Genomic DNA, 26,470 nt, shown 5'->3' with positions numbered 1-26,470 from the left:
TGCAGTATTGAGAATTACCTAATCGAGTCATCATGGAGGTGTCTTGGCGATCGAAAAATATGATGATATAACCGAAAACTCTGGCAGCACCTACGCAATAGTGATTTTATTATTTTCGCTTCATACATATGTACATGCATACATTATATAAGATAATCTGGGCAACAGGTGCAGGCAATTCAGCGCAGCTTTGATTCGCTGACTCGCTGAACGCTCGTATCTATTACTCACCGACTTACGTCTGTTGCTTGACATTGAAATATAAAATACAAGATGCCTTTTATGTAAGTTCAACTTGCCTTCGCAAACACAAACACAACCTCACAGACACACGCACACACATACAAGCAACACTTTGTAGCCACGTAAACAATTGTGCATTTATTTTCATTCTTCACTGTAGCGGCAGCTTTTAGCTCCATACTAGCGCTAGTATATTAGTTTGTGAGTCTTAGCTAAACTTCACCTGGATTCATCTCGCATTCAAAAGTATTCACACACACACATACACATATCATCGTGTATTAACTGCTTCGCTGCATGTAAAATGGTTGTTTTGAAAATAAAAAAGCAAATTGCCAACGATAAACGACAAAAGTGCACTTTAAGTCGGAACGAGTTGACTGCAATGCACGTGTGTGCCTGTGTGTGTGTACTAAATATAACTCGTCGTTAAATACAAAGCGAGCAAGTCGTGGGTATATCAAATTGCAAAACAACAGTTGACAGCTGACGAATAGAATTTCGCACAACAAGAAATGTTATGAATATCTCGCAGCGCTTGCTCTCTTTTATAGCTTAATTTAAGTGTTAATAGGCACTTAAAGCGTTTTATGGCAATTCTGTTGAAAAAGTGATGGTACTCGTAATGTGCATTCCATATTCCTCGGCACATACCGTTATACACACGTATCTACTAATTGACGCATATGTTGTTTTGGTATGCCATTTAAAGCCAACGGAAGATTTGTTATGAATTCACGAACGTAAGATAAGTTAGTAGAACTACTTTTGTTGATGTGTATATAGACAAGTAGTGATCGGGATTGATTCGTTTTTTTTTATAGGCGCTTTAAACTGCACGCGCTCAACAGAATTCGTTGGTGACTAAAAAGTTCAGACGCAATTAGATCGTGAAATTTTTACTAAGTGCATCTAGGTATAAACTGGTACTAACACGCGTTCAAGTACTCACTAAGGTGGAATTAGTACTCAAAAAAATTGCCTGTATAATTTATAAAATATTTGTATTTTCCTCCGTAAAAAAATGTTCTACTATGCCATCCTGTCGAAATTGTTAGGTGTGATTAGATCTCTAAACTGCTATAATAACGGAACAGCAAACGGCGCCATAAACGAGATATACGATCCAACAACGAATCAAAATCAATAAACTTACTGCCGAAATTCGGAGTCAGTAGCCTCAACTTTAGGAGCGATATACTGAGATCGAGCGACGACTAACGAATCTACAAATATATATTGGGTCTAATTATTGAGTCCGTTCCGATTGAAAAACTTTCCGAGTTGCACTCACTTCCATTTTAAGCTCGTAATTCAAGTTACTGGAGTACGGGGTGGGTTGTTGTAACTGGTTAGGATGGTAAGGATTACATAAGTTGTCATTGACGTAATCCTACGGTATGTCTAGGAAACGTACTGTTCCGACGGGGTCAGACCAAAGGGAGAAGGGTGTCAGATGTGTATGGTTAGTAGGGCATGCAAAAGGATGGCTAGTCTCATGCGGGGACTCATTGTACACAGGACATATGTTTGATATTTCAGGGTTTATTCCGGAAAAGTAGGAGTCTAACCTGCCACAGTATCCAGAACGAAGCTGCACAAAGGTCACTCTCGTTTCTCTCGGCAACTCGAGCTCTTCGTCTGCAATGAGTGGTGAATTGACTCCAAGTACGCCACTCACTGAGAGGGGGTCGGTGAAGATGTTAATCCGGCTCCATTGCGAATGGCGGTCAGTGCATGTCTAGAGTTAGTTCCGGCCGAAGTCTGACCGGCGTATTGTTTTATTTCGCGGACGTAGTTGAGTAAGGATCTCTTGATGCTACAAGGTGGCGGTGTCGCTCCAAGCAGGTTACTGCTGAGATGATTTCTGCGAAAGCACCCAAACAGAAACTGCTTGGAGTGGAGTTCATTATGTCCCTTATCTCACTATGCAGGTGTTTGGATCTGATGTATCCTGTACAAACCTTGTCCTTTTTGTATCAACCTTGATAAAACATTTTACTTATGGTAAAGCAGGGTATCGACGGTATCAATGATCACATAAAAATTTTCAACCGAAAATTCTTTCCGCATCGAAATCGATTTCGAACCGCTAAACGATCCATTCAATAACGAGAAAAACAATTTAAGACCCCAAAATCACTTTCGATATTTTTCAAAATTTTTCAAAATTTGCTGTTACTGTTTTTCCTTTTTTCGCCAGTTACTTATAAGCGTGACAATGTGATTTTAGTCACACATTTCAACCAGTTCATATTCGAAATAGGCCAGCCCAGCGCTGTACCACAGATACTGGCATCGATATGTACATATGTATGTCTTTGAGTGTTCATTCGTTACACGTGTGCACTTTCTAAGCTTTTACTGTTATTGCAATTATTCTCATTATTCGCCGTACATTGCATCGTTACATTGTAATTCGCAGCAGCGGCTTCGCCAATATGCATGTATGTATGTATGCAAGCGGCAATTGCAGCTTGCTTGAGTTAATTTGCAAACAATGATAATTTCTAGCAATCAATATAAAAACTAAATAATTGATTTAATTAAGCGTGAACATTTGTGGCTTAAGCGGAAAGGCGAAAAAGCGAAAAATACAAAGGCGATTGAGTGAATAAAAAGTGCGAGTGTCTAAGCAAGTGGGCTTCACACTAATTTGTCATTTCATTCATAAATTAATAACTTAATTAAGCGGCAATTGTGTGTGAGTGCAAGTGTGTCTGTGTGTGTGTGTGATTAAGTAGTAATGTCCGAGATATAGATCGGTAGATGGATTTGTTTATGCTTTTTGCTGGCCAAATTCGCTTAAGCGTAATATGCAAACGATTTCTTTGAGAGGTTTTGAACCTTAGCGAGGAGGTCATGAGCACCAATTACAGGCCTTAATTCACAAATGTGTGTGTTGTGTGGATGTGTGTTATAAGCCAAATGCGTTAAGTAATATGGTAAGATCTAATGACTTAGCATTTTGAAGTGTTAATGCACTTGTGTGTGTTGTACTTGCTTTCTGTTGTGCTAACCTCAACGCAGCAACAATAGCAAACACACTTATGCACTGGATCATGATTTAAGCACAAAAGCGCTGCTACCAATCAGCAAAACAGCAAAACAACAGCGGCATTATGCCAATATGCGTCGGAGCAGGGAGTTCAGTGCACTTTAATTACCAGCAGCACCTCAACTTCTTCTACTTGACATTTTGACCACTCGACGTGCGTCCAAGTGTCGACGGTGTCGACGGCGTCAGCGGCCAATCGGCTGCCAACATTCCAATTGCCACGCTGACCTTAACTTTGAATCGCTCAAGTCATATATCATCGGCCAAACAAATACTTGCTTTACATACATACATACATACACACATATGTACTTGTGCACAATGCATAGATTAATGTTTTCTTTTGAGGCAATTACTTATGCAATGCCGCCTTGTTCGGCATGTGAAGTGGGAAACTTGAAACCAGAAAAAAAGTATTTAAAAAAATACAAAAAAAAATAATTAAAAATGACACGCGCAGATGTGTTCCCGCACATACAAACACACATACCTGCACAATGCAGTAGCTAACTGCGTTGATATTAATTAAAAGGCTGATTAACAGTAATCGACAGCTCGTCGCAGAGCGGCGAATTTGCATTTGCCATTCATTACAGTTTGAATTTCGAGTTCACGTTCACGTCCATAGTCCAAGCGTGTCATGCGAGTGCAGTGGGATGAATCCGTTTCACGCATGCGCAACATAATGACCCCAATCGGGGCTGCTGGCGCTGGCCACTGATGGTGCACATGTGTTGCGCGCATGTTGCGAAAGGGGGAAGCTCGAGGCTATGGCACACAGCACGCAGCGTATTGTGTTCCCTAAGCTCTTGTCCAAGCCGGCTCTTGCAGCGTGCCAAAACACTCACACACACACACACATGCTTGAATTCGCGTTTGCATGAATGAAATATGCACGTGTGTTGTTGTTGCTGTTGGGTATTTTCATTGTTAGCTTTACTAAAAGCGACATGCTTTGCTGCTTTTGCTAAAAACGCCTGTTGCTCATGTGCTGCTTGCTTTTGCTGCCGCGCATTGTTGCTTCGGTTTGACATTGACTTAAGGTTTCAGCTTTTGCCGTTTCTGTGTGGGCTTATCGATCAAATGCCCCTTGAGTTTTCGTTTTCTTACAGGCAGAACGTTGACGAGTTGACGGAACACAGCGTGTGCTTACATATTCTAATTTCATTCAGAAGTTCTGTGGCCTATTAGTCACTACATTAACTATCGAAAGCAAAAAGTTTATTGTAGATATATACTTATATGGAATTTTAATAGTTTAGAATTGTATGGCATCAAGTTTGGAACATTCTAGAGTGATATACTTAAGTTGAATCTCAGTTTTAATTAGAAGAATTACAAATTTCATTGTCTCAACCTTAACTCGACTCAAGCGATCATTCCATAAATAAACGCGAAGAGGAAGATAAATAAAACGTCCGACTCGTTCGTAATCTGATCCTTCAGTATCACAATCAAAAAAGCCAACTGTAAGTGACTGACGATCAGTATATTCTTCTTTCATTCTTCGAAATCTTCCAGTGTCATAATTGTCATATTTTCATTTCTACAAACTGATAAAAAATAAATCAAACAAATGCGTCTAGTGATCAACGAGTAACGAATTCGCGATATCTTCCTTAATCAAACAATTGTCTGAGTGCTTTTCAAACGTGTTTACCACTCCAATCTTAATTTAGCGTTACTAATTAATCCCTTCGGTAAATTTAAGTTTAAGGTTAGTATTACCATAAAGCATAACTTCTTCAAGAATATTCTTATAAGTTGCCTGGGTCGGCGTAAGTTCAGGAAATGACTCTAAGGAAAGGCAAGTACAAAGAGAAGCTACCCTCTATTAAGGCATAACTGGAATCTGGATGACTTGCAGTTCCAATTTGAAGGGAATAACCTAAGAGTGGACATGGAGAGCCGCATCCCCTTCCAGAGTTCACAAAACCGGCCTTCCTACTGTTTATAAATTGATTCAGCTATTGAGTTTCGTTGAGCTTTAGGAAGGATAGTCGTACCAAGTGCAAGGATAACTGTACTGAGGAATAATTCGGAAAAGATTGTCCACCTAACCCACTACCAGCGCATATTAGATACGAAATTAGTTCCAGGTACGACTTGAAATCCGAGTGACAGTTTGTCAGTCCGTCTGTACTGTAAGAGACACCTGTAGACAGAAAATTTTTAAAAAGTGGGCGTGGTCCCGCGGTCTAATAAGTTTAATGTACATATCTCCTAAGCCACTAAAACTACAACAACCAAATTAGCTAAGCGCAATTTTTACAGGAACTTCCATCGACAGTATGAAAATGGGTGATACCCCGCTCACTTCCCATATAACGGAACTGTTAAAAACTACTTAAAGAGCGCGAAATCAGTAACTAAATATGCCAGGGGCATTAAATTTTACCCCCGAGATGACATGAAAGAACCTATAGGGATAAAACTTTGCACGAATAATGCCTTTAGAGTGTGCCACCTTATGACCTAAAGTTGTCCAAAACTAACGAAATTGTTCGAACCTCTAGGTACCGAAAATATTGGTCAATGTATCAGATTTAAAATTGAAATTCCAAGAGAATCCTTTCGTGATAGTAGTATGTCTGTATGCTACAAATGGGTTAAATGGGGTTAATACTTCCCTTAGCCCCCATATATGTGTCTAAATTAAAGATTTTCGAACTTCTGGGTGACTTTATACCGCATATATCGGCCAATTTGAGCGTTATCTTAATAAAAATTGATGGTACTCGGCTTTAATCCTTGCAAGTGTCATAAACATGAAAAGTTCGGTTATTCCCAAACTCAGCTCTTGCTTACTTGATTTGATTAGTTTTTTCTGATATCTAACGCAGACCTGCCACTCAGCTGTCCTTCAACATTTCGTACGAGATTTACTTTCATTCAACTCAAGAACTAGCCAGCTATGCATATGTCTATACTCATACATATTTATAAAACAAATCTACTTGCGCGGTGTTTATCGAAAGATTTAATCAATGAAAACAGCCCACAACCATGTGTGTACCTACTTCCGTATGCCAGCTGAGCCAAGAGTTGGCACTTCATTGGCGGTTTGCTTCCCTCTCAAGTATGCTGTGGCGATAAAACTACGAATATGGCAATACTGGTGGGATATGCAAGCGTACATTTCATGCAACACAAAAGTGATTATGCCCAGAATTTTAAGCCAAATATTCAATAACCAAATAACGCGCTCTTAGAATGAAGTGCGAAAATACAAAATTTACTTTTTACATTTATTTATTGCGTGCATGTGGGTTTATCAGTCAGCAAACTTTTTATTATAAATATAATTGTATATATGTATGTATGTATATGTATTATATGAAATTTCGGATAGTCAAATCGTGTTTTATTTTTAGATCGATGTTGTATTTCACTGTGAAACGCCATTTATGGGCAAGCCTTTTCTGCAAACTCAGCCAAGTGCCTATTGTTTCGATTGATGTACGTACATACATACATATGTACATATGTATTCATCAATGCGGATCGCCAAGTGTTGATTTATCGCGCATGACGCATTTTTATTCGATTCAATTCAATTTGATTTCGCTTGATTTTTCAACGACACAGGTGTGGGTGTCACACTTGGCGTGTTCGATAGGCAAAGTGGCTGTACCTTACCAATACATGCATGCATAGCTAAAGAAGCGACAAGTTCCACGTTTTCTGCAAATTATTACAGAGCTTCGAAGTTGAAATGCGTCCGAGAAGTAATAAAATCAGCATAACAGTAAATGCATTAGCTTTTATTCGTTCTGTCAATGTTGCAACTAAACACACACATGTGCATAAGTGCATAGTATGTGAATGTGCGCAGATTCATAATTTGTCTTTAGAGTAATGTTTATGAATGCGCATGTGTGTGCTCAAGCGCTCAGCGAAGACATCAATATTGAAATTCTGCTTAAGTGCAGCGAATTGAATATTAAGCAATCGCGTGGGTGCGCATTCTGATGACAAAATAAATAAATATATAATCAAAATATTTGTGAGAAGCAAAAAGTTCATTTAAGCTTCTAGCGTTTTAGCTAGCGAATTGCGGTTTAAATTTAAATGCTCCCCATGGAAAAAACTTAATGCTTTTTATTCAAGTTATGTCAAGTCAAATACCGGTTTTTTGTTTGAATTTCTTTAATAAAAGTGCAAATTAATAATTCGTAAATACTATTTTTTCATACTTTATGTGTTTCCTATAAATTTTTTAGCAAAACCATGAGCTCAGCTGATAGTTAAATATTTTCACAAATCTTAAATATAAGTGACTCTGCTAATATCGAAATGGCATCACAAGTATAGATTCAGAGCATCTCTTATGAATCGACTTCACACATTTTGGTTAATATTTTGGCTATGAGGACCAAAAGACCTGAATATTTTGCAGAAATTACTTCGAGTAAAGATCGCAAAAGAGATGCTTGACAACGCAGATGAGGTCCCTACATTCTCAAAGTCATCATTACAGGTGACGAAACGTGGGTTTATGAGTATGATCTCAAAACTGTCCAACAACCAAACAAATGACGCTTCAAACATGAGCCGAAACCGAAAAAAATTTCGCGGAAGGCACTGAAGGCCATATCAGCCGAGGCTTATAACAAGTGTGTAATACTAATACTACGAGTATCAATTGTTACTTAGCAATCTAATGGCAACTCAGATCAGTTGAAAAAAGGCAACTAAACTAGTGAAAGCGGTTGAATTTTACTTAATACGCACCTCCTTCTTTCTATGGTCGTATTATATAAATAATTTTAGAGTATATAAAAATACAAGGTGCGTTCCAAAGTTAACAGGACTTATTGTATCTAGCGCCTCCTGATGGTGCGTTAGAATGTGCTATTTTTATCGGTGGTTCAGTGAGAATTTCATGACATTTCATCAATTGGAAGTGAAGTTATCGCGTTTTAAGTGTCAGTATGTTTGTGTTATCGATGCGAAAATGAGCTTCGAACAAAGAGCCAACATTAAATATTGTTTTAAAATTGGTAAAACTTTTACCGAAACGTTTCAATTGATGAAACAAGTTAATGGCAATGATTGCCTATCTCGTAGCAGAGTGCACGAGTGGTTTCAAAGCGGTCGTGAGGACATAAATGGCGATCAACATGTAGGCCAATCAAAATTCGTGATCACCGGAAATTCCTTTGCAACTGCGCGTGAATTCATCAAAAATCAGCCGAAATCATCATTGAAATTTATGGAAATGGAATCGAACATCTCCAAAACATCGGTTTATCGCATTTTGACCGAACTTTTGGGCTTACGAAAGGTGTGTGCACGGTTTGTTCCGCACAAATTGACTGAAATTGCTCAGAATCCAACATTCGAAGGACAGACTGTGACCGATTATTTGACCAAAATTCACATTTTAACCATTAACCACTCCCCGTATTCACCTGATATGGCACCGTGCGACTTCTTCCTTTTCGGAAAAATGCATTTTCCTATTAAAAGGAAGCGTTATGCAGACGTTGAGGCTATTCAAAAGGCTTGCACCGGCATACTGGCGACCATAGCGGCCAACGAGCTAAAACACTCGTTCGACCTGCTTTTGGACCGTGCAAAAAGCTGTATTGAAGCAGAAGGAGACTATTTTGAGTAAAATAAATTGATTTTGCCGAAAAAAACATTTTTTCTGTTTTTTTTTTTAAGTCCTGTTTACTTTGGAACCCACCTTGTAAAAAGCATTGTTTCAAACATTTATAAAGATCTCAGACTCTAATTCTTCTAATATGTAACAGAAATATTAAGTCGCAGAGTAAAGTACGGTGAATGTGTTAAACATATATTTTATGTCATCAATTTAATATTTTCACGCGTTAAATGCAATAATACTTACCTTAAGTGGCCTTTTCACTCCTGAAAGTTATAAAACCTTCTGTTTTTGTTGTCATTTAAATTCCTACGCACGCAATCGATCTTTATCCGGAAGTCAACAAAGCTCCCACTCTGCAATGTACTTTGCATAAATACATGCACATATGTATGTACTAAATTTATGAATGTTTGTGTGTATGTGTGAGTTGATTAAAATAAATGTGTCTCTGCTTGCATTAATCCATTAATACAAATTAAAAAGACATTTTTCATTTTTTCATTTCAGAAAATCTGCAACACTGCACTCGACAACCTCTAGGTATGTACATATGTATGCGTATAAGACTTATGGCGGTGTTAAGTAGCAATTACTGGCACAAAGCCATTAATAATAATAAAAGCGACCTACGACCACAAAAGCTAGTATGGAAATCCTTCAGAAAAAACGACAAATAATATTAAAAATATTAAAGAACAAGTAAGGAAGCGCTAAGTTCGAGCTTAACCGAACATTTCATACGCTTGCGAAGATTAAAGCCTACTTCCCTGGCCCTTCATGTACATAAAGCTTGTTAGTTGTATGGGGTCTAGAGCGAGTTTTCACCTGATTTTATTCATTCTAAGCACATTCTCTCAATTTTATTAAAATAACTCACAAATTAGGCGATCTGTGCGGTATAAAGTCACCCGGAAGTTCGAAAATCTTTATATTAGGTATATGCGGGCTAAGGGAACGACTGGACCAATTAACCCATTTGTAGCACACAGACATACTACTATCAGGGAAAAATTCTTTCTAAATTTCAATTATACATCTCACACATTGACCGCTATTTTCGGTGGGCGGTACCACTTCCATCGATCAATTTTGACCCCAGCTTCATTAAAGGTCTCTCATTCCATCTCCGCGTATTTAGTTATTGATTTATAGCCCTTTTTGTAGTTTTTTAACAGTACCGTTTTGTGGGAGTGAGCGTGGTTATCATCCGATTTCATCCATTTTCACACTGTCGGTAGGACTTTTAATAATACTTGCGCTAGACGAATTTGGATATTGTGGCTTCAGTGGTTTAGGAGATATGTACATTAAATTTATTAGAAGGCGGGACCACGCCCACCTTACACAATTTTTATCCCACAGGTACCACTGCGGTCCCCTGTGCTATATAAGAGTCTAATATCTTAATTTAGTGCTTAGTTACGGTACTTTATACGTTTCAGGTCAATGGCGTTTTTAGGGCGTGGCTATAATCCGATTACGCCCAACTACGAACTCTTGTTTTTTTTGGCTAAGGAACGCGCCTACCAAGTTTCATCGAGATATCTAAATTTTTACTATATATACTATAGAAATAAACGGGCAGATAGACGGACTCAGTTTGTCACTTTAATCATTTATACGAGTGTATATACTTTATAGGATATCCAACGTTTCTCGCCTGGTATACGACGTTTCTCGCTGGGTGTTACGAAGTTCATGGCAAACGCGATTGGTGGTAAGTGTTATGTTTCGCACTTGCTCGCCTGCTCGGCAGCCGGCCATCAAACGAATTCCACACAGAAATTAACAGCCTGTTTGTTGCCTTTCAAGAGAATGTTTGTCAACAAGTTGCGGCAACATTTTTAAAGCCGTTTGTGTTTGCCAATGACAGCAGTTTGTATTTAATATTCTAAAATATATGCTTATTGCTTTGTTGCTTTGTTGCTGCTGGCAAATTTCCATTGTTTAATTATGTTCGGTTCGTTATTGAACTGTTAAATACGCGCAGATTCTTTGCTGAACAGCGAAATCGTGCTGAAAAGTTGGCGCACACATCTGATGCATGGTTGCATTCGCATGCATGCTCTTGTGTGTATGTGTGAAGCATGCCTGCATGCCAATGCGTGTCAAATAAAAGTCGTACAACATGACACCGACGGCATTTGTGTGTCGCATTTACAACATTTCGATTTTTCTTTTTTTTTGTTTTTGCAATTTTTTTTGCTTTGCATTGCCTTCATTGCAGTTTGCATAAATTGTTGAAAACATGAAATCAATTTATGGCGAGAAATCAATTTGAAGCATTTTTTTTTTTATTTTTTCTAAGCAGACTTACGTTGCAGCAGCTCATAAAGAGCCAGATAGAAACAACAAAAAGTGTTATTATAACAATGCAAATTCTAGCAGCGTTTCATATTCTAAAATCGACTACAATAGACCAGTGTTGTTGTTGTAGCTGCATTTCCAGTATTTTTACAGGCGCTGTCGATCAACGAAAGTATCACTTATCATTGCTTGTCAATTGTTGCAAGCCAATAGAGGCTAATTACGACAAGCGAAAGGAAAATCGTAAAACATGCAAATCTAAATCAAAACGACCTCAATCGATCTACATCCTTATACTTAGATATGTACATATATACTTATGTACAGACATAACACAATTTGTATTGGGTTGCTGACGCGAATCGAGTTTCACTCTCTTTTCACTGGCTGCCATTTGATGCCCAGTGCTGGCAGATCCATCTCTTTGGTTACAACTGATTTTATTTATACTCTTCATGCCTGCAAAGACGGTAAGTTCATTTGTGCGTGGTTAGTAGGTAATTTACAATGTAAAAAGTTAATAACATTCACTTTAACTAAAAGATACAATTGAGCAAAAAATAGTAAGACTGTGTTATTTGAATTTGAAGAATTTCCATACAATTTTTTTGTGCGAAATCAAATTTCTTGCGCCGCAACATTCAGAATGTTGGGGAAGGCCTTCGGTGGTAATTGCTTTTCGCGAGCAAGTACTTTTGATTGCTATAAATTATTCAAAGAAAGTCAGGAACGCGTTGGTGATAAATCACGTCCAGGAGACCATCACCTCAAATGATGATCAACATGTCAATATTATAAAGGAATAGGTGTAGAATAGACGATTAACAGTCAGAGGTCTTACTGGCTTCGTTGAATTTCGCAAGGATCAGTGAAAACCATTTTGAAAGATCATTTGGGCCTAAGAAAAATAAAGCACGATTGATTCCAATCGTAAATGTAAATCATTTGAAAAACAGCTTCGCCTTAACTTCTGTTAAACAATGCTTTCCGACTACCAGGATATGAAGAGACGTATTATTACAGACGATGAGTCTCGGATCTATGCCATACCAGGAAACAAACTATCAGTCGGCCGAGTATCGTGGCAAAGGTGAGCAGAAGACGAACAAACCTCGTCGAAGCAGGTTAAAAATCAAGGTTATGTTGACAGTTTTATTTGATTATCGAGGTGTGGTGCACTCCGATACCTTCCGACTGGCGAAACTGTCAGCAGGGAATACTATTTGAGTGTTTTGAGTCGTTTACGCCAAGCTATACATAAAAAGAGGCCAGAATTATGGGCCGACAACTTTTGGTTTTTGCATCACGATAATAAATCGTCGAATACTGCATTTATTCTTCGAGAATTTTTTGCCAAATTTCCAACCAATATCATGCCGCAACCACCGTCTTCGCCTGATTTAGCACCGTGTGACTTTTGGCTATTCAGCAAACTCAAACGACCGGTCTGAGTAAACCGTTTTGAGTCAATTGAAGACATTAAAGGTGAATCGCTACCCGCCTTGAAGTCTATTCGTGAATTTGACTTTAACAACTATTTCGGGGAACAGAAAAAATGTTGTACACTTGTATTAGAGCCTTGGAAGGTTAATTTGAGTAGACGACATCGATTTTGAAGAATAAATTAAGAATTTTAGGATTATGAAAAAATTTTATGCTCATAGTAGTATATAGAGCAAATTTCTTTAGTTGTGTTAAACACAAACTACAACAACATCATAAAACTTTTATCAACAATTAGACGCCCAAAATTATGAGGAAATTATGAAAAATATGCTGGAAAACGTTCAGCTCAAGGAGCTCATATTTATACTTATCAGCCGCAACTACCTTTGGTATAACCTACGAAATTATAGTCAGAAACATGGAAAGAGGTTTCACCAGGATCTTAAACGGGGGGAGGAAAGGTATTAAAGACGATGGAATCGCCCCATGATGGCAGATTAGTGTTGGCCTTAAAAAAAACTATTGGCTATTGGAAAATTGTAAAAGAAATGCGCATTAAAGGAGTTTCATTGAAATTACATATATTAATATAATAAGAAAAAATTACATAAAATAACATATACATATGTATGTTTTCGACGTTTTTTTCCTGCTTGTTTTTTATAATGGAAACGTATTTCCTACCACAATTTAATTAGAAATTCTTAAAAATTTTCTACTTTGAAGTCATTTATTCATTTTCATCCATTTATTTGAAGATGTTGCTTTAATATTTGCAATAATTTCGATTTAATCCCCTTTATCAATTTGTATGACTAAGCGCATGTTAGCATTAGTAGCGAAATTACAGATTCTCTTGTTGAAGATTTATCGTTTATTCGTAGGAGTTAAATGCCATTAACATATTTCAAGGTTGCCGTTGCTGTGATGCTGTGATTAGCTTCAAAGACACAACTAATAATATGATTTGAACACTTTTAGACATTAAATGAATGATTCTATCTAAAAGTGACAGCACTTAAGTAATGTCAACAACAACAATTGCATGAATATTCGCGCTAAAGTTGTGTATGGTAGCAAGTTGTAGTGGCAACAGCAGCCGAAGCACTCACATCAATCTACAACAAGCAACGTAAGATTAATCCAACAATCATCAGAGATGCTTGAAAGATGCGCTTTTCACACAGTAAATCGTTAAGACGAGTGAAGCGCCGCACAGTGGGATATTTTGTCAACAATGTTTGTAAATAATTTTTCTCTGTAAGCCAATACACAATTACTAACATTAACAAGAAAACTCAAAAAACAATATTTCCGTTAACAATTATATGAATTAACAAAATAGTACAAAATATTTTCGAAAATTCAAACACCCATCACTTAACCCAACCAATTTTATTGTTGCTTTGTTGTCTATACAGACGTTCTTTTAGAATTGTCTTAGATTAAGTAGGCCAATGAGCCACGCATAGACCAGTTTTGGTCCTTTGCGATACCAGATGGTATTCAGTTACTAGGTCCATGAGAAGTAGTCATCTTTTAGGATGCCTTCACTTGACGCGAGTTTTAACAGAGTCTCTGGGCTCACTATCGACACCTCTTACAGTGTATAATATCGTAGAGACCCCAGATGTTTACTGCGTAGTCTTGTCAATGTGTGACAAGTACAAAAGAGATGCTCCATTGTTTCCCTGGTGCCTTGCTCTGGACATTTCCTGAAGTTTTTTCGATCTGTCAGCCCCATTATGAGGGCGTGTGTCGCCACCAGACAGTGACCAGTATTCCGATCATGTTCCTACAGTCTCTTCTTCGACCGTTTTGCACATGACTTTTGCAGTTTTGCACCAAGATAGCTCGCTCCAACGGGTTTTGATTTTCTTTTTTTTCTTTACCATGCTTAATAGTTTTAGTATAAAAAACAAATATTGATCAAGTGCTTTCTGAGAATCTTCTTAGAAACTCTCTTAACATTACTAAATTTTATTTAAACAAATATTTCATGTTCACCGCCATCTGTGCGCGGCTGATGCTCAATCTATGATGGCATGTGCACTCTCATGTATTTAAAGTCTGTGGGGCTAGAGTAAAATGCTTAATGGAGTTGAGTGGGTGTGAGAGTGGGCTTGCGCTTAAACGAGTGCGAATTTGAGTAGAGATGGCGCTGTTAGCACTTTTGGCTGATGTAGGTGATCGTGTACAGATGCAGCTGGACTCTGCAACGCGTACGAATAATCATGCGAAGAGAAAAAGAAATAAATATTTTAAATTATTTAAATAACTTTAACGTCTCGAGGACGTCAGCCGAATGCACATAGTGCATAAGTGACTAGCAAATGGGGAATTGACAAATTCAGCATTGCCACAATTTAATGAAGTAATTTTCATAAACTTGTATTTACGCATAATTTGCCAGCAGTCGCAGTCGCAGTCATTGCGACTATCAGTCGAAGGAAATCACAGCAAGCGCGTCGAGTGCAGGACGGCAGCCGCCTCGACCCGATTCGTGCGACAACAAAGCGCAGCCATTGTGCGCGCATGCACTGCTCAGACGCATCCGTCTCACGCATCACATAGCGCGCTCGTCTCCCTATCTCCCCTCTCCGTCCTTGCGCCGTTATGGTATAGTGCATAATCAGTTGCATTGACCTCATGACTTCTAAAAATGGTCAGCGATTGGCACTTCGCCCGCCGCCGCGATTGTGCGCCATCATTTTCGTTTTCCTTTTCGACGGCGATTTCTCTTTATGCGCGTTGCTTTCATTGTGAATTTCAGTGAATTGCACTGATTCGCGCGCTTAAGTGCACTTGAATTGAATACTTAGGATGCCCGCACATCTCAATGAATTCGTTAAATTGCTGCGCTGTTGTTGCGTTGCATGCGTCATGCGCGCATGCGTTCCGCCGCCTCCTCCCTTCCGCTCGTTAACAATAACAAGCAACGTTTATTTTGTAGTTTTGCGATCACTTTTTTTTAACTTTTTACTTTTACTTACGCGCAATTGTTCCCATCATTTAGCGACGCTACACAAACACCTTGCCGCTGCGGCGCCACTTCGCCGCTCCTCTGTGACCTGCCCATTTTTATTTTAGCTCATTCAATTACACTTTTGTTTATGGGCATTTTGTGGCGTTGAAAAAACGGCTTTAAAAAGAAGGAATGAAAACAATGTAAACACGAAATGAGCGAAAATAAATTAAATCTCCGTCCAAATCGGTAAAAGCGGCGTCAAGTTTAATGGGTAAGGTGGACGAGTTGTTTGGCTGCCGTTTGGCGGTCAAGCTGGGCCGGCTGCGGCCTGTTGCGTCTGCGCCTGCGTCTGTTACTTTGTTGACAGTTTTTTCTACACAACATTTTTACCGATATTTGAGCATCAGTTATGCACATATGTATGTGTGTTTGTGTATGGCAACGCTCAGTGCTGTCGGCAATATTGTTATTATTGCTTACAGCGTTTTTTGCAATTCTCCTGTGTCTTGTTAATATAATTGTTGCTGCTTTTTTGCTTCATTTTGTCGGTGTTGATTGGTTGCAGTAACCTTCCTACTCGCCTTTTACTGTTGTGCGCGTTATTTATGCTCAATTAAGATTATATGTATTAAATGTCAGCGCCGTAAGAGGGCAGATAGCTGTGACAAAATACATAAACGCTTGTTAATAATTAACAAACAACGTACATATATTTATCTGTAAATATATATATTTATGCGTGTCTGTGGGAACGACTTCGGTTCCAATCTGCAAGGAAGTGTTTTGTGCTATATTCTGTTATAATAGCTCCGATAAACAAGCCTAGAAGTGAGGAAATGAAAAATTTTGCACTCTCAGACAAACTTGACTATGCTCAAGCTTCAGTGAAGTGATTCTTAAAATGTTATTTTATATGGTCTTACCACTACGTACCATAAGAAGTCATCAAAGTCTTTTTCGCGAATAAGATAAAAGGAAACAACCCAAAAACATGGTTATTTGAAATTTTCACATAAATTAGCTTTATACCAAAATGACAGATCTTCTCATTAACCACAATATTGCCACTTTCTCAATTAGCTACTACTCAGTATTCCCTGAACAATTTGTAGTATGGTCACAACACTCAGAAGAAGGCAATTGTAAAGACAAAGTTTAGACGACCACCGTCCCGTTTACGAGACGCAAGTCTCTGCCTGGCCTCAGGAACCTAACACTCGGGGCAGAGAGATAGAGATGACTAATATGGTCAAATATCTTGGTCTCATCCTGGATTCCACTCTGCGGTAGAAGCAGCATGTTGACTTGACTATAGTCAAAGCTACGAAGGCACTGATGGTGGGCAATCGGCTTGCTGGTAAATCCTGAGGTTGCAAGCCAAGGATTATCAGATAGTTGTACACGATGATCGTGCGACCAATTCGAGCGTTGGCTTGGGTTCCGAAAGCATCGCAGACGTCGGTAGGACTTTAACTATCGAAGCTGCAACGACTCGCCTGCGTCTGCATGTCGGCTACCATGCGCACGTCTTACTGAAACTCAACCCGCTGCAGCCAGGAATCACCAAACACACTCTGCTCCAAATGACAGCAGAAGGGTTTGTCAGAGGTAAGATAATCTCTTCCCAACGCATCACTTCAGCAGTACGGCCGTATGGAACGATTCCGTTCTAATGCTTAGCAACAGTACAATCAAGTGGAACATCGACGGCTCGAAAGCAAAGGTCTTTGTTATAAATCGGTGTGCAACTATACTGTGTTCTGTATAGTCAAGCGGTACTCAAAGCGATTTCTGCATAAGGGATCAAATCGGTATTGGTGCAGGAGTGTATAAAACCACTGAATAGTCTATCAGAACGTAATCAAGTGCCAGCAGTGGGTAAGAAGAAGCATGCGTCATGCCAAGTTGCTAATGAGTGGTTACAACCTTAAAAGGTTTAAATATGTAATCAACCTACCAAGGGAAAAACTCAGGCTACTTGTCGTCTTCTACACTAGCCATTGTAAGCTCAAGAAGCACTTATTTAACATAGACCTAACTTCTTGTGCGAATTTCCGGTTCGGCGACTTGGAGTCTGAAACACCAGAACACCTGCTAATCCACTACACAGCAGTCTGTAGACGCAGGATATAGGCCCTTGGAACCAATAGGAATCACATCGCCTCAATAGCACCTGGCATATTTTTTTCCGGAAATCGAGAGCACATTGGAATTTATCAATTTTCCGGGGCTAGGTGAGACGTTGTGACTTAGTAGAGGGCACAATAGACCCTAGGTCACGGTGCAATCGAATCTAACACCCAGCAGGAAACTTCGAGACCATATAAAATATATACCATATGTATGTAAACAACTGATAACGTAATGAACTGATTTAACCATGTCTTTATGCCCATCCGTCAATATATACGCCAACTAGTCCTTCAGTTTTTGAGACATCGATCTGTAATGTTTGACCTTTTTTGGAAACTTTTTTATTTGACAAGATTACTTCACAAAATTTGGCACGAAATACCGTACTATCCCATATAACGCTACAATCTCCGAAAAAATCTTTAGATCGCTTCACTATAGCATGCTGTCATGCAAAATTATCGAGTAAAATCAAGTTCTTCACCCATTATTTCCCAAAACAGCGCTATAACCTGTTAAGAAATAGTTTACATTGGACCAGTACAGCATATAGGCCGAAGAAAATGAACAAAACTATTTTTTAAAACCCTTTTATGCTATAATAAATGCAGGTTTTCACTACTGCCTATTAGTGATCCCTTATAATCCACCGTTACAGCAAAATGAATTCAGCAAGGCGCCAGTTCGTAAAGAATCGACAGACACTAATTGATTGTCTATTCACCGCCTTCATAACGTTATCACATTTTAATTTATATTTCCTTCAATGAATTTGCATCTATTCTGTATTATTATATATTTTACAACTGTCATCTAGCAATGCAAAAATAAGCAGAAAATGCTAACAACGCAATGCCGCTGGCACACCTTAAGTTCTTGGCCAACCACATATAAATACATATATACTATATACATATGTACAAGTGCATACAGTGTACAAACTGCAATAATTAAATAAATAGTAAAAGTGTGAGTGGGGAGGATGGGCGGCGCTTGTAATAAAAATAACGCCAGCAGCTGGCTACTTTTCGCCAACTTACAAAATACATATATATATATATATATACCCAAGTGTTGTTGTTGTGTTTTAGCCGCCTGCTCAGGCGCCACACATACAAACACCACAGAAAGTTGAAATATACAAGTGCAGCAGCTATTTTCGTTTTCTCTTCTTGGTTATAAAATCTTTAAAAATATTTGTGGTCTGTTTTTTGCTCCGCACTTCTTTACAATGATGATATTATAAGTAAAGCAAGGCTAATACAACAACAAATGGCGCATTAACAAGCGATCACGCCTCAGGTGATGGCGCGCTGAAGCTGCTTTTTTGCTGTAAAGCGTTGTAACGACGCCAACATGAGGGCGCTGAAGTACGCGCGCATGAGCACGCGCATGCGCACGCGTAACACTGACACCAACGCCAACTGACAAAATAAAAATGAAAAACTCACTACAAAAGCAAAGACCACAACAAAGACTTGCACCTGAGCAACTGAACAACGAGTTAACAACAAAATGTAACAACAACAATAAATCAGTTGAAACGACCTTGCGCCGCTTGCACACACGGTAGCAGAGCTTAATTGTACGACGAATTTCTGCCGCTTACACATATGTACATACATACATATGTATATGCCTTACAGAGAGGAAAGACAGTAGCTGGCGCTGCATTCCATGCGCATGCGCATGCGCCAAAACATTTGCCGGCGCACTTGTAATTTTCTGAAACTGCAAAGAGGCGTGGCAGTCAAATAAGGCTTGTTCATGCACCTAAATACATACATACATACATGTACAAGTATGCACAGTTTGTGCCAACTTTTAATTTGCAATATCCGCTGAAGATGTAAATAATACAAAAAAGCCACAACTGTTTCTTCTTTTTTCTCAAACACTGCTTCAAAAGCGTTTCTCGGCTCGAAATGCATTTATAGTTACCGCTCAACAAATTACATTGTGCTCTCATTTCGTGTTCTGCTGGCGTATTTACACTCGTTCCTTATTAAAATAAGGTTATGTCATCAAGTTAACCTCACTTTGTCGGAATTTCATTTGCTAAAAATGTTTAGCAAAGTAAATTATTTATAACCTTTTTCAAATACAAATTCTAATATTGGTAGTCGAAAAAGTCTTTTCGTATTTCTAATCAAATTTTAACTTATTTTTTTTATATTTATACCAATAAATAAGTAAACAAATTTGTACTATTTTGGTCCACCACTTTTTGCCATTCTTCCGCTAGAGACATTATTCCATCAGTGTAAAACTTTCATCAGTGTAAATCGAAATTTCAAAATTTCCATAACGGAAGCGAGCGAACCATTGTAGTGCTACACGAACTAATAGAGCATCGTCTCCGTAAGCCTCTTTTTTATAAAAAAATTTCAAAAGATAGCAAATTTCACTCTTTGAACAGCTATAACTTTTTTCAACTTCCCCGAATTTAATTTTTTTTTGGTTGAATGAAGCTTAAAATCACACTTTTCCAACACTATACGGTATGACACAATGTGATTGATAGCACTTCAGATTATTGACAAAATACGAAAGGACTTTTTCGACTACCCAATATTTCTAGTAGTTATTTCGTAGAAAAAATTCGATTTGTCGCTTAGCTTAAGAATGTGTTCAGGTATACAATACAATCTCTTACAAATCCTACTAATTTAATAAAATACAGCAAAATTTTCAGTATTCCCCTCTCAAACTTAAGCCTTTTCTAACCCCATACTTAGCCAACGTTATCACCATTAGCTCAGTTTTTCCTACTGGGCATTGGCAATTGAGAAAAGTGTCACCGCTAATTAGTCGTTTTACATTTTGTGCTCCATTTCATGTTGAATGGCTTTTGTTTGTTAGTCAACTAATTTAATAGCTTTATTTGCAATCGTTTTTGTCGTCGCACAAACAAGTCGACAAAAGAATTCATCTCGTTTTGCGTCATAATGCAAGCAATTAGCTGATATTGAATAATAAAGTTGTAACTGACAGGCGCATGCCAGTTGACTTTGACCGTGCCTAATGTCATCCGCACTTTTCCTCCTTCTCTATCTCACTGCGTCGCTGTTAAACCCTACATTAAGGTGTGTTCGCCTGCATTAAATAGTAAGTCAAGTGAGTTTGATCAGTATATGTCCATTAATTAAGCGCTAAATTATATTTATCTCGGTGAATACACGACTAAACACCTACTCAGAACACTACTTTATATAGACGCGTAAAAAAAACATTTGTGTCGATTTATGTGAATCATCTGTGAGGCAACAAGCCACAGCGTAAAGTTGAAATTGAAAATTGCAGAGGTGTGTTCTAACGCTGTGGCAACCAATCAAACAGATGATTTAAGCGACAAACTCGGATTTGCAGCCTCCCACTTCGCCTCGACACATGCGCGCTGTGCTTGTGTAATGTGTGTGTGTGTGTTGTGTTCTATGGTAACTTAACTGGTGTGCAATAAATTTTTCGAAAATTATGTTCCATCTTGAAAATTGCCAATCAATTGTGAATTGTGAACAAATGAAGTAAAATTATTTCAGCGACAAATAATATTGAGTTATGCACTTCCATGTGAGCGGCGTTGTTGGGCACTGTATTTCGCTTCCTACATTGCAAATTAGCATTCTATTGCTAATAAGTGTACTACAGCCCACACTGTGCAAACAAATATGGATATATAAGTGCACACGTGCATACATACAAGCGTACATAAATACGTACATAAATAGGAAAGCAAATATGTGTATGGGCTTTAACAGCAGCCTGGAGTCGTAAAAGTCGCAGGCTGTTTAGCGAGAATCTTCTAAGCTTTTATACACGCTTTGTGAATTTACGCTGCATTTGACTTCTGTTGACACACAATTATTATGTGATTATTATATGCGACAGTAAGATACATATACACACTCAGAACACATACAAATTGCTCTGACTTTTGAACGCAAATAAAGTTTGATGAGAAAAAAATATATAATAAGATTTGACAGACGTTCGCTCTAATATTAATATTGACTGTGACAATGATTTTAGCTGCTGTTTCTTAATTTTTATTAAAAATATAAAAAATTACGCGTATTTCCTTTGTAAGTAAAAGTAAATGTTTATAAATTATTGATAAATAGTTTTTGGCGGAAAAAAATTGCGGTTACATATTGACTTTTACTGAAACAATAAGTCTGACGTAACGGTTTATTCTTCATATCGTCACCTAAAATGCAAAACAATGTATCATCAAAAAATCTGAATTGAGTTTTTTATTGCTTACGATTCACTACATCATATTACATATATATATGTAACATAGAATTTTCTGCCCCTGCTGTCAGATATAACCAATATATGTATAACCATTTTATAAAAAATATTTAACCATTTTATAACTAATATACAACCATTTTTATAACCAATATATAACCATTTTATAACTAATATGTAACCATTTTTATAACCAATATTAGTTATATACATATATAAATATAATATAGTATATGTATTTATAATATATATTTATAACCAAAACTCAAATTTTTTTCAATGTGATTGGTTTTTATCATATAATTTTTGCTTCGCCTGTAAACTCAAGAAAAGGTGTTAGGTTATTTTGCATTTTAAGTGACGATATGTATGTATGTATGTACACACAATTTCACCTTAATTCCAGTTATTACTCGGTTTTATAAGAATGTATTACTTCTGTCATTTAATCAGCTGCTAATTAATTAACTGCACTTGCAGTCTCAGATATTTTCGACGCGCCTCTCATTTATTTTTGCTCATACGCAACACGCCCAAAACAATGAATGATATCTTCAAAGCACTGGTAATGGTAAGAATACTTTTAGTATTTAACTCCCAACACCACGATTCAACAACAGAAAGCTTTAAAAAGACATTTATATTCTCTGCATGCATCCAAAAATAAATCAGCTGTCTATATATAGCGGTACTGTCGCTCACTTGACAAAATGCATAACAAAATAATGTAAAGTAGTAAATGCGCGCACTCAATCTGCGAAACGTCAACACATTAATATTTCCAAAAAAATCGAAAATTCCAGTTATAAGCAAACTTACGTACATATATGTATACCTAAAATACGTACTACAAAGGCAACAAAAAGTGTTACAAAAGTATTAAGTCCGTTAAAATCGTTCAACAATTGAGTTGTAAACGTCAATGGCAGTTGTCAACTAATTTATTTAGCGACACAATATTTACAAACAAACATAGGTGAACACATATGTACATACAAACACACGCTATGCAACTTCGTTCGTTATTCATTATTCAAAATCAATGGAGTATTATATTTCTCTTTCTCACTCTAGCATTTGACACATAATCTCAAAGAAACTTATATAGATTAAGTTAGGAAGGGCTAAATTCATTCGGTACCCAACATGAATTGCTTTAAAAATTAATAGAAATATAGTATATAATTTAAAATCCTGGCCAAGTTTGGAAAGTTTCAATTTTTGTAGCTTGCTACTTATTTAACGGACAAAGAAAAACGATTAGGATAATTGTTGACGAAGTTAAATGCTCAATATGGGAGAGCATTATTATCTTTCGTTATATCTACTTGCGAATCAGTACTTTTCCAGAATTTAATATACTTTCATAAACAGCAATTCATTTTGAAAAATTTTAGATTATCTTGAATTTAGACTTCAGAGAAATTTTTATCAAAAATCTTATTCTTTGTCATTACCTGCCAGATGAAGAGTTATCCATTTCGACGTTCCCTTCCTTTTTATGGAAAAAATACAGATACTACACATTTAATAGAGGCATGTTTATTATCATTCAAAAGAACATTATTTCGCTTTTTTTTTTACTTTTTGCTTCAAGGCCTGAGTCGAAGCGGCACTGTTCACATAGACTCTAGACGTTACACATTCCCATGATCTTGGTGCCCAATTGACGGGCTCACAACGGGAAATTATCTGTTTACCAAAGTGTTCTCTCAATAAATCCATTGATTGATGCTATGTGCGGGAAGTTGCGCCGTCTTGTTGACACCAAATGTCGAGACCACGAGCGATAACGGTCGCCATTGACGGTTACGTTCTCACGGTCATAATTTTTAAAGAAATATGAACCGATGATTCCACCAGCTCACAAACCACACGGAAGGTCGAGCGGTTTCGATCTTTAGACAAGCTGTATTTCCATACTTCAGTTCGAGTTGCTGCGCACGGCACCGAATCGACTCTCCACGGTCTTCGTGTACACTCTCAACTACGGCTGCTGTATTTTCTTCACTACGTACAAGACGTGGTCTATTCGGTCGAATATTATCCAATAATGAATGCTGTGACTCAAGATGGGTGATGGTGTTACGAATAATACGCTTAGTAAGCCGATTGTAATGACCGTGAAGGAAGGACATTGAAGGAAGCTCGCGAAACACTTTCTTTTAAACAATACTGAACAGAAATAACATGACAGCTTGACACGACTATTGGCTATTGAAAAAATAAACTATACTGGATCACCTGTTATATCTAAAAAGGACATGTGAAAAATTTAGGATTTCGGAGATATTTTCAACTCACCGGGTCAGCTTCTATTTTTCGGAGACATTCGAATTTTCGATATAGGCGTATACAAAAACAAAATTTGGTTTTTTTTAAACTTACGAGTGGATATAACCCCTTAAGCAAAACGACAAGCCTTATAACACGGGTTCATATGAAAAATATGTCAGCTTGTAAACTAATTGAAAATAAAATTTTTATATGTAGATGATAATGATTTGCCTCTAAGTCACTCAAAACGATCGTATCTGATCGCCAGCGCCATCTGTGATGCTTGTCATTGATCCTTAGAAGTTAACATACTTTTATATTCGAATAAATATCCAAATTAGAATAATTCGCTACACACATAAAGACATCCATATACACTAAGTGGAAACATCAAAGCGTTTTAAAATAGTTTCTGAAAATCAATTCATTGAGTTAAGCCTTATAAATATTGAACGACTGACGGCGGGCTGACTTAGTTAAGTAATTCTCGATCGTGACTTTATAATAAGTGCACACTTGCATATAAATTATAGATTAATTAATAAATACGAGTAAATACGTGTTTTTTACGTTTTCATTAAATTATGCGATCTAGTTGGCGCCACGACTATTTATTGAAGTTTAAACGAGTGATACACTTTATGCACGCACTTTGTGTGTGTGTGTGTATATGAGTTGATGTTATTAGATTGTAAATATTCATGAAAACTTTATGATTCGCGCAAAATACATATTTATGTGCGTATATGGAAAGGAAAGCAATATAACGGGTTTTAAAAGCTCACACATCTAGCAAAAAGCAAAAGGAATAAATTGATGAGAAAATTGTTCTATATTGACTAATCAGTTAAAAAGATAAAAACTTCATCAAGCCATAATCATAAAAATAAATTTGTTTTTGGCAAATTTTTATAAGCGAACTATTTTAATTGATTTTCGAAATTCACATTTTTCCAAACGACTAAATGGCTATATATACTTGTATGCAGCCACTAGCCAAAGCCGGGTTTAATGTGTTAAGTGATAATTATTGGGCACTTGCACATTAGCAGGTCCGTTGAAGTGGTCTCTCTTCTGGGCGCCTCAAGTGATCTTGATAAACAGTTTAGCTGACTCTGAACGAGAGGAAATAACATCGGCAATTTAGACTAGACTAAGACATTTTTTTGTTAAAGTTGTTTAGAGCACTATAACTCAAAATTAAGTTGCTTAGATTGTTGACTTCTTAGAGCCGTCATATGGCTCGCTCTTGGTAAGGGCCAATGGATTGAAAATTGCAACTGAAACTGCGGTAAATTTTTGAGAAATTTCTTAAATCAGCCGAAAAGCCGTTGGGGTTGTCGTAAATTTTATTAACTAAACTTATTGTTATACTACAATGTATTCAAAAAACTCTCATCTCTATCAATTTTGTTTAGTCTGCAATCAAACAGAAGGATTTATATGAAGTGCCATATTAGACTTGAAAGATCAATCTATTATTAAAATTCTAAAGCCACGAAATATGCACAATACAGAAAAAGTTACAGTAAACCAAAAATTATTTTTTTCATAAACGCAACCCTGGAATTGGTGTGACCGCTTCACTCTGAACACTTTAAATACAATATTCAATAAATAAATTAATAAGAATGTGACATGGCAACTTACCACTGATAAGTCTAAGCAATAAAGTTCGTATAATATTAGTCTTGGTTTGTACGTATGTACAGTGAAGCAAAAAAGTTTTGGCACAGGCGTTGTCTTCGCTGAAAAGTGTATTCAAAATTGAAATGACAATTTTTTTAACCAACTTTTCGACGCAGCTTACATACATATAAAAATGTATATCATAATAAGCAAAGCAACAATCCGTTATTTCAGAATAAACGCGATATGCTTGTACAAAACGGCTAAACGCTCATGAAGAAGATTCTGCATAAAATGTGAGTAAGTTAAGTTTTAGGGAAATATATGTTTTATTAATTTGTTTGCTCTATTCGACTTATTAATCATAATTATTTTAAAATTATAATTTATTCAATTTGTGGCACAATTCGTATTATTAGCTTACATATATACATACATGTATATCGTACTAAGCAAAGCAATAATCCGTTATTTGTGAAATTGTGAGTAAGTTAAGTTTTTGCGAAATTTACGTAACACTTTACACAAAGCTGGTTGTCAT

The 26,470-nt window shown here is 37.2% G+C and overlaps 1 protein-coding gene across 1 annotated transcript in view; it reads left to right on the top strand.

The window, feature by feature from the left end:
- Positions 1-26,470, top strand: part of LOC120776831 (formin-J) — a 77,381-nt gene that overhangs the window by 25,262 nt on the left and 25,649 nt on the right. Inside the window, exon 2 of the mRNA XM_040107852.1 lies at positions 9,423-9,455. The gene's annotated coding sequence lies outside the window, so the exon portion shown is untranslated. The remainder of the gene's footprint in view (positions 1-9,422; positions 9,456-26,470) is intronic.

The sequence above is a fragment of the Bactrocera tryoni genome, chromosome 5 (assembly GCF_016617805.1).
Source record: "Bactrocera tryoni isolate S06 chromosome 5, CSIRO_BtryS06_freeze2, whole genome shotgun sequence".
Taxonomy (NCBI): Eukaryota; Metazoa; Arthropoda; class Insecta; order Diptera; family Tephritidae; genus Bactrocera; species Bactrocera tryoni.
This window is presented reverse-complemented; position numbering and strand designations above follow the sequence as displayed.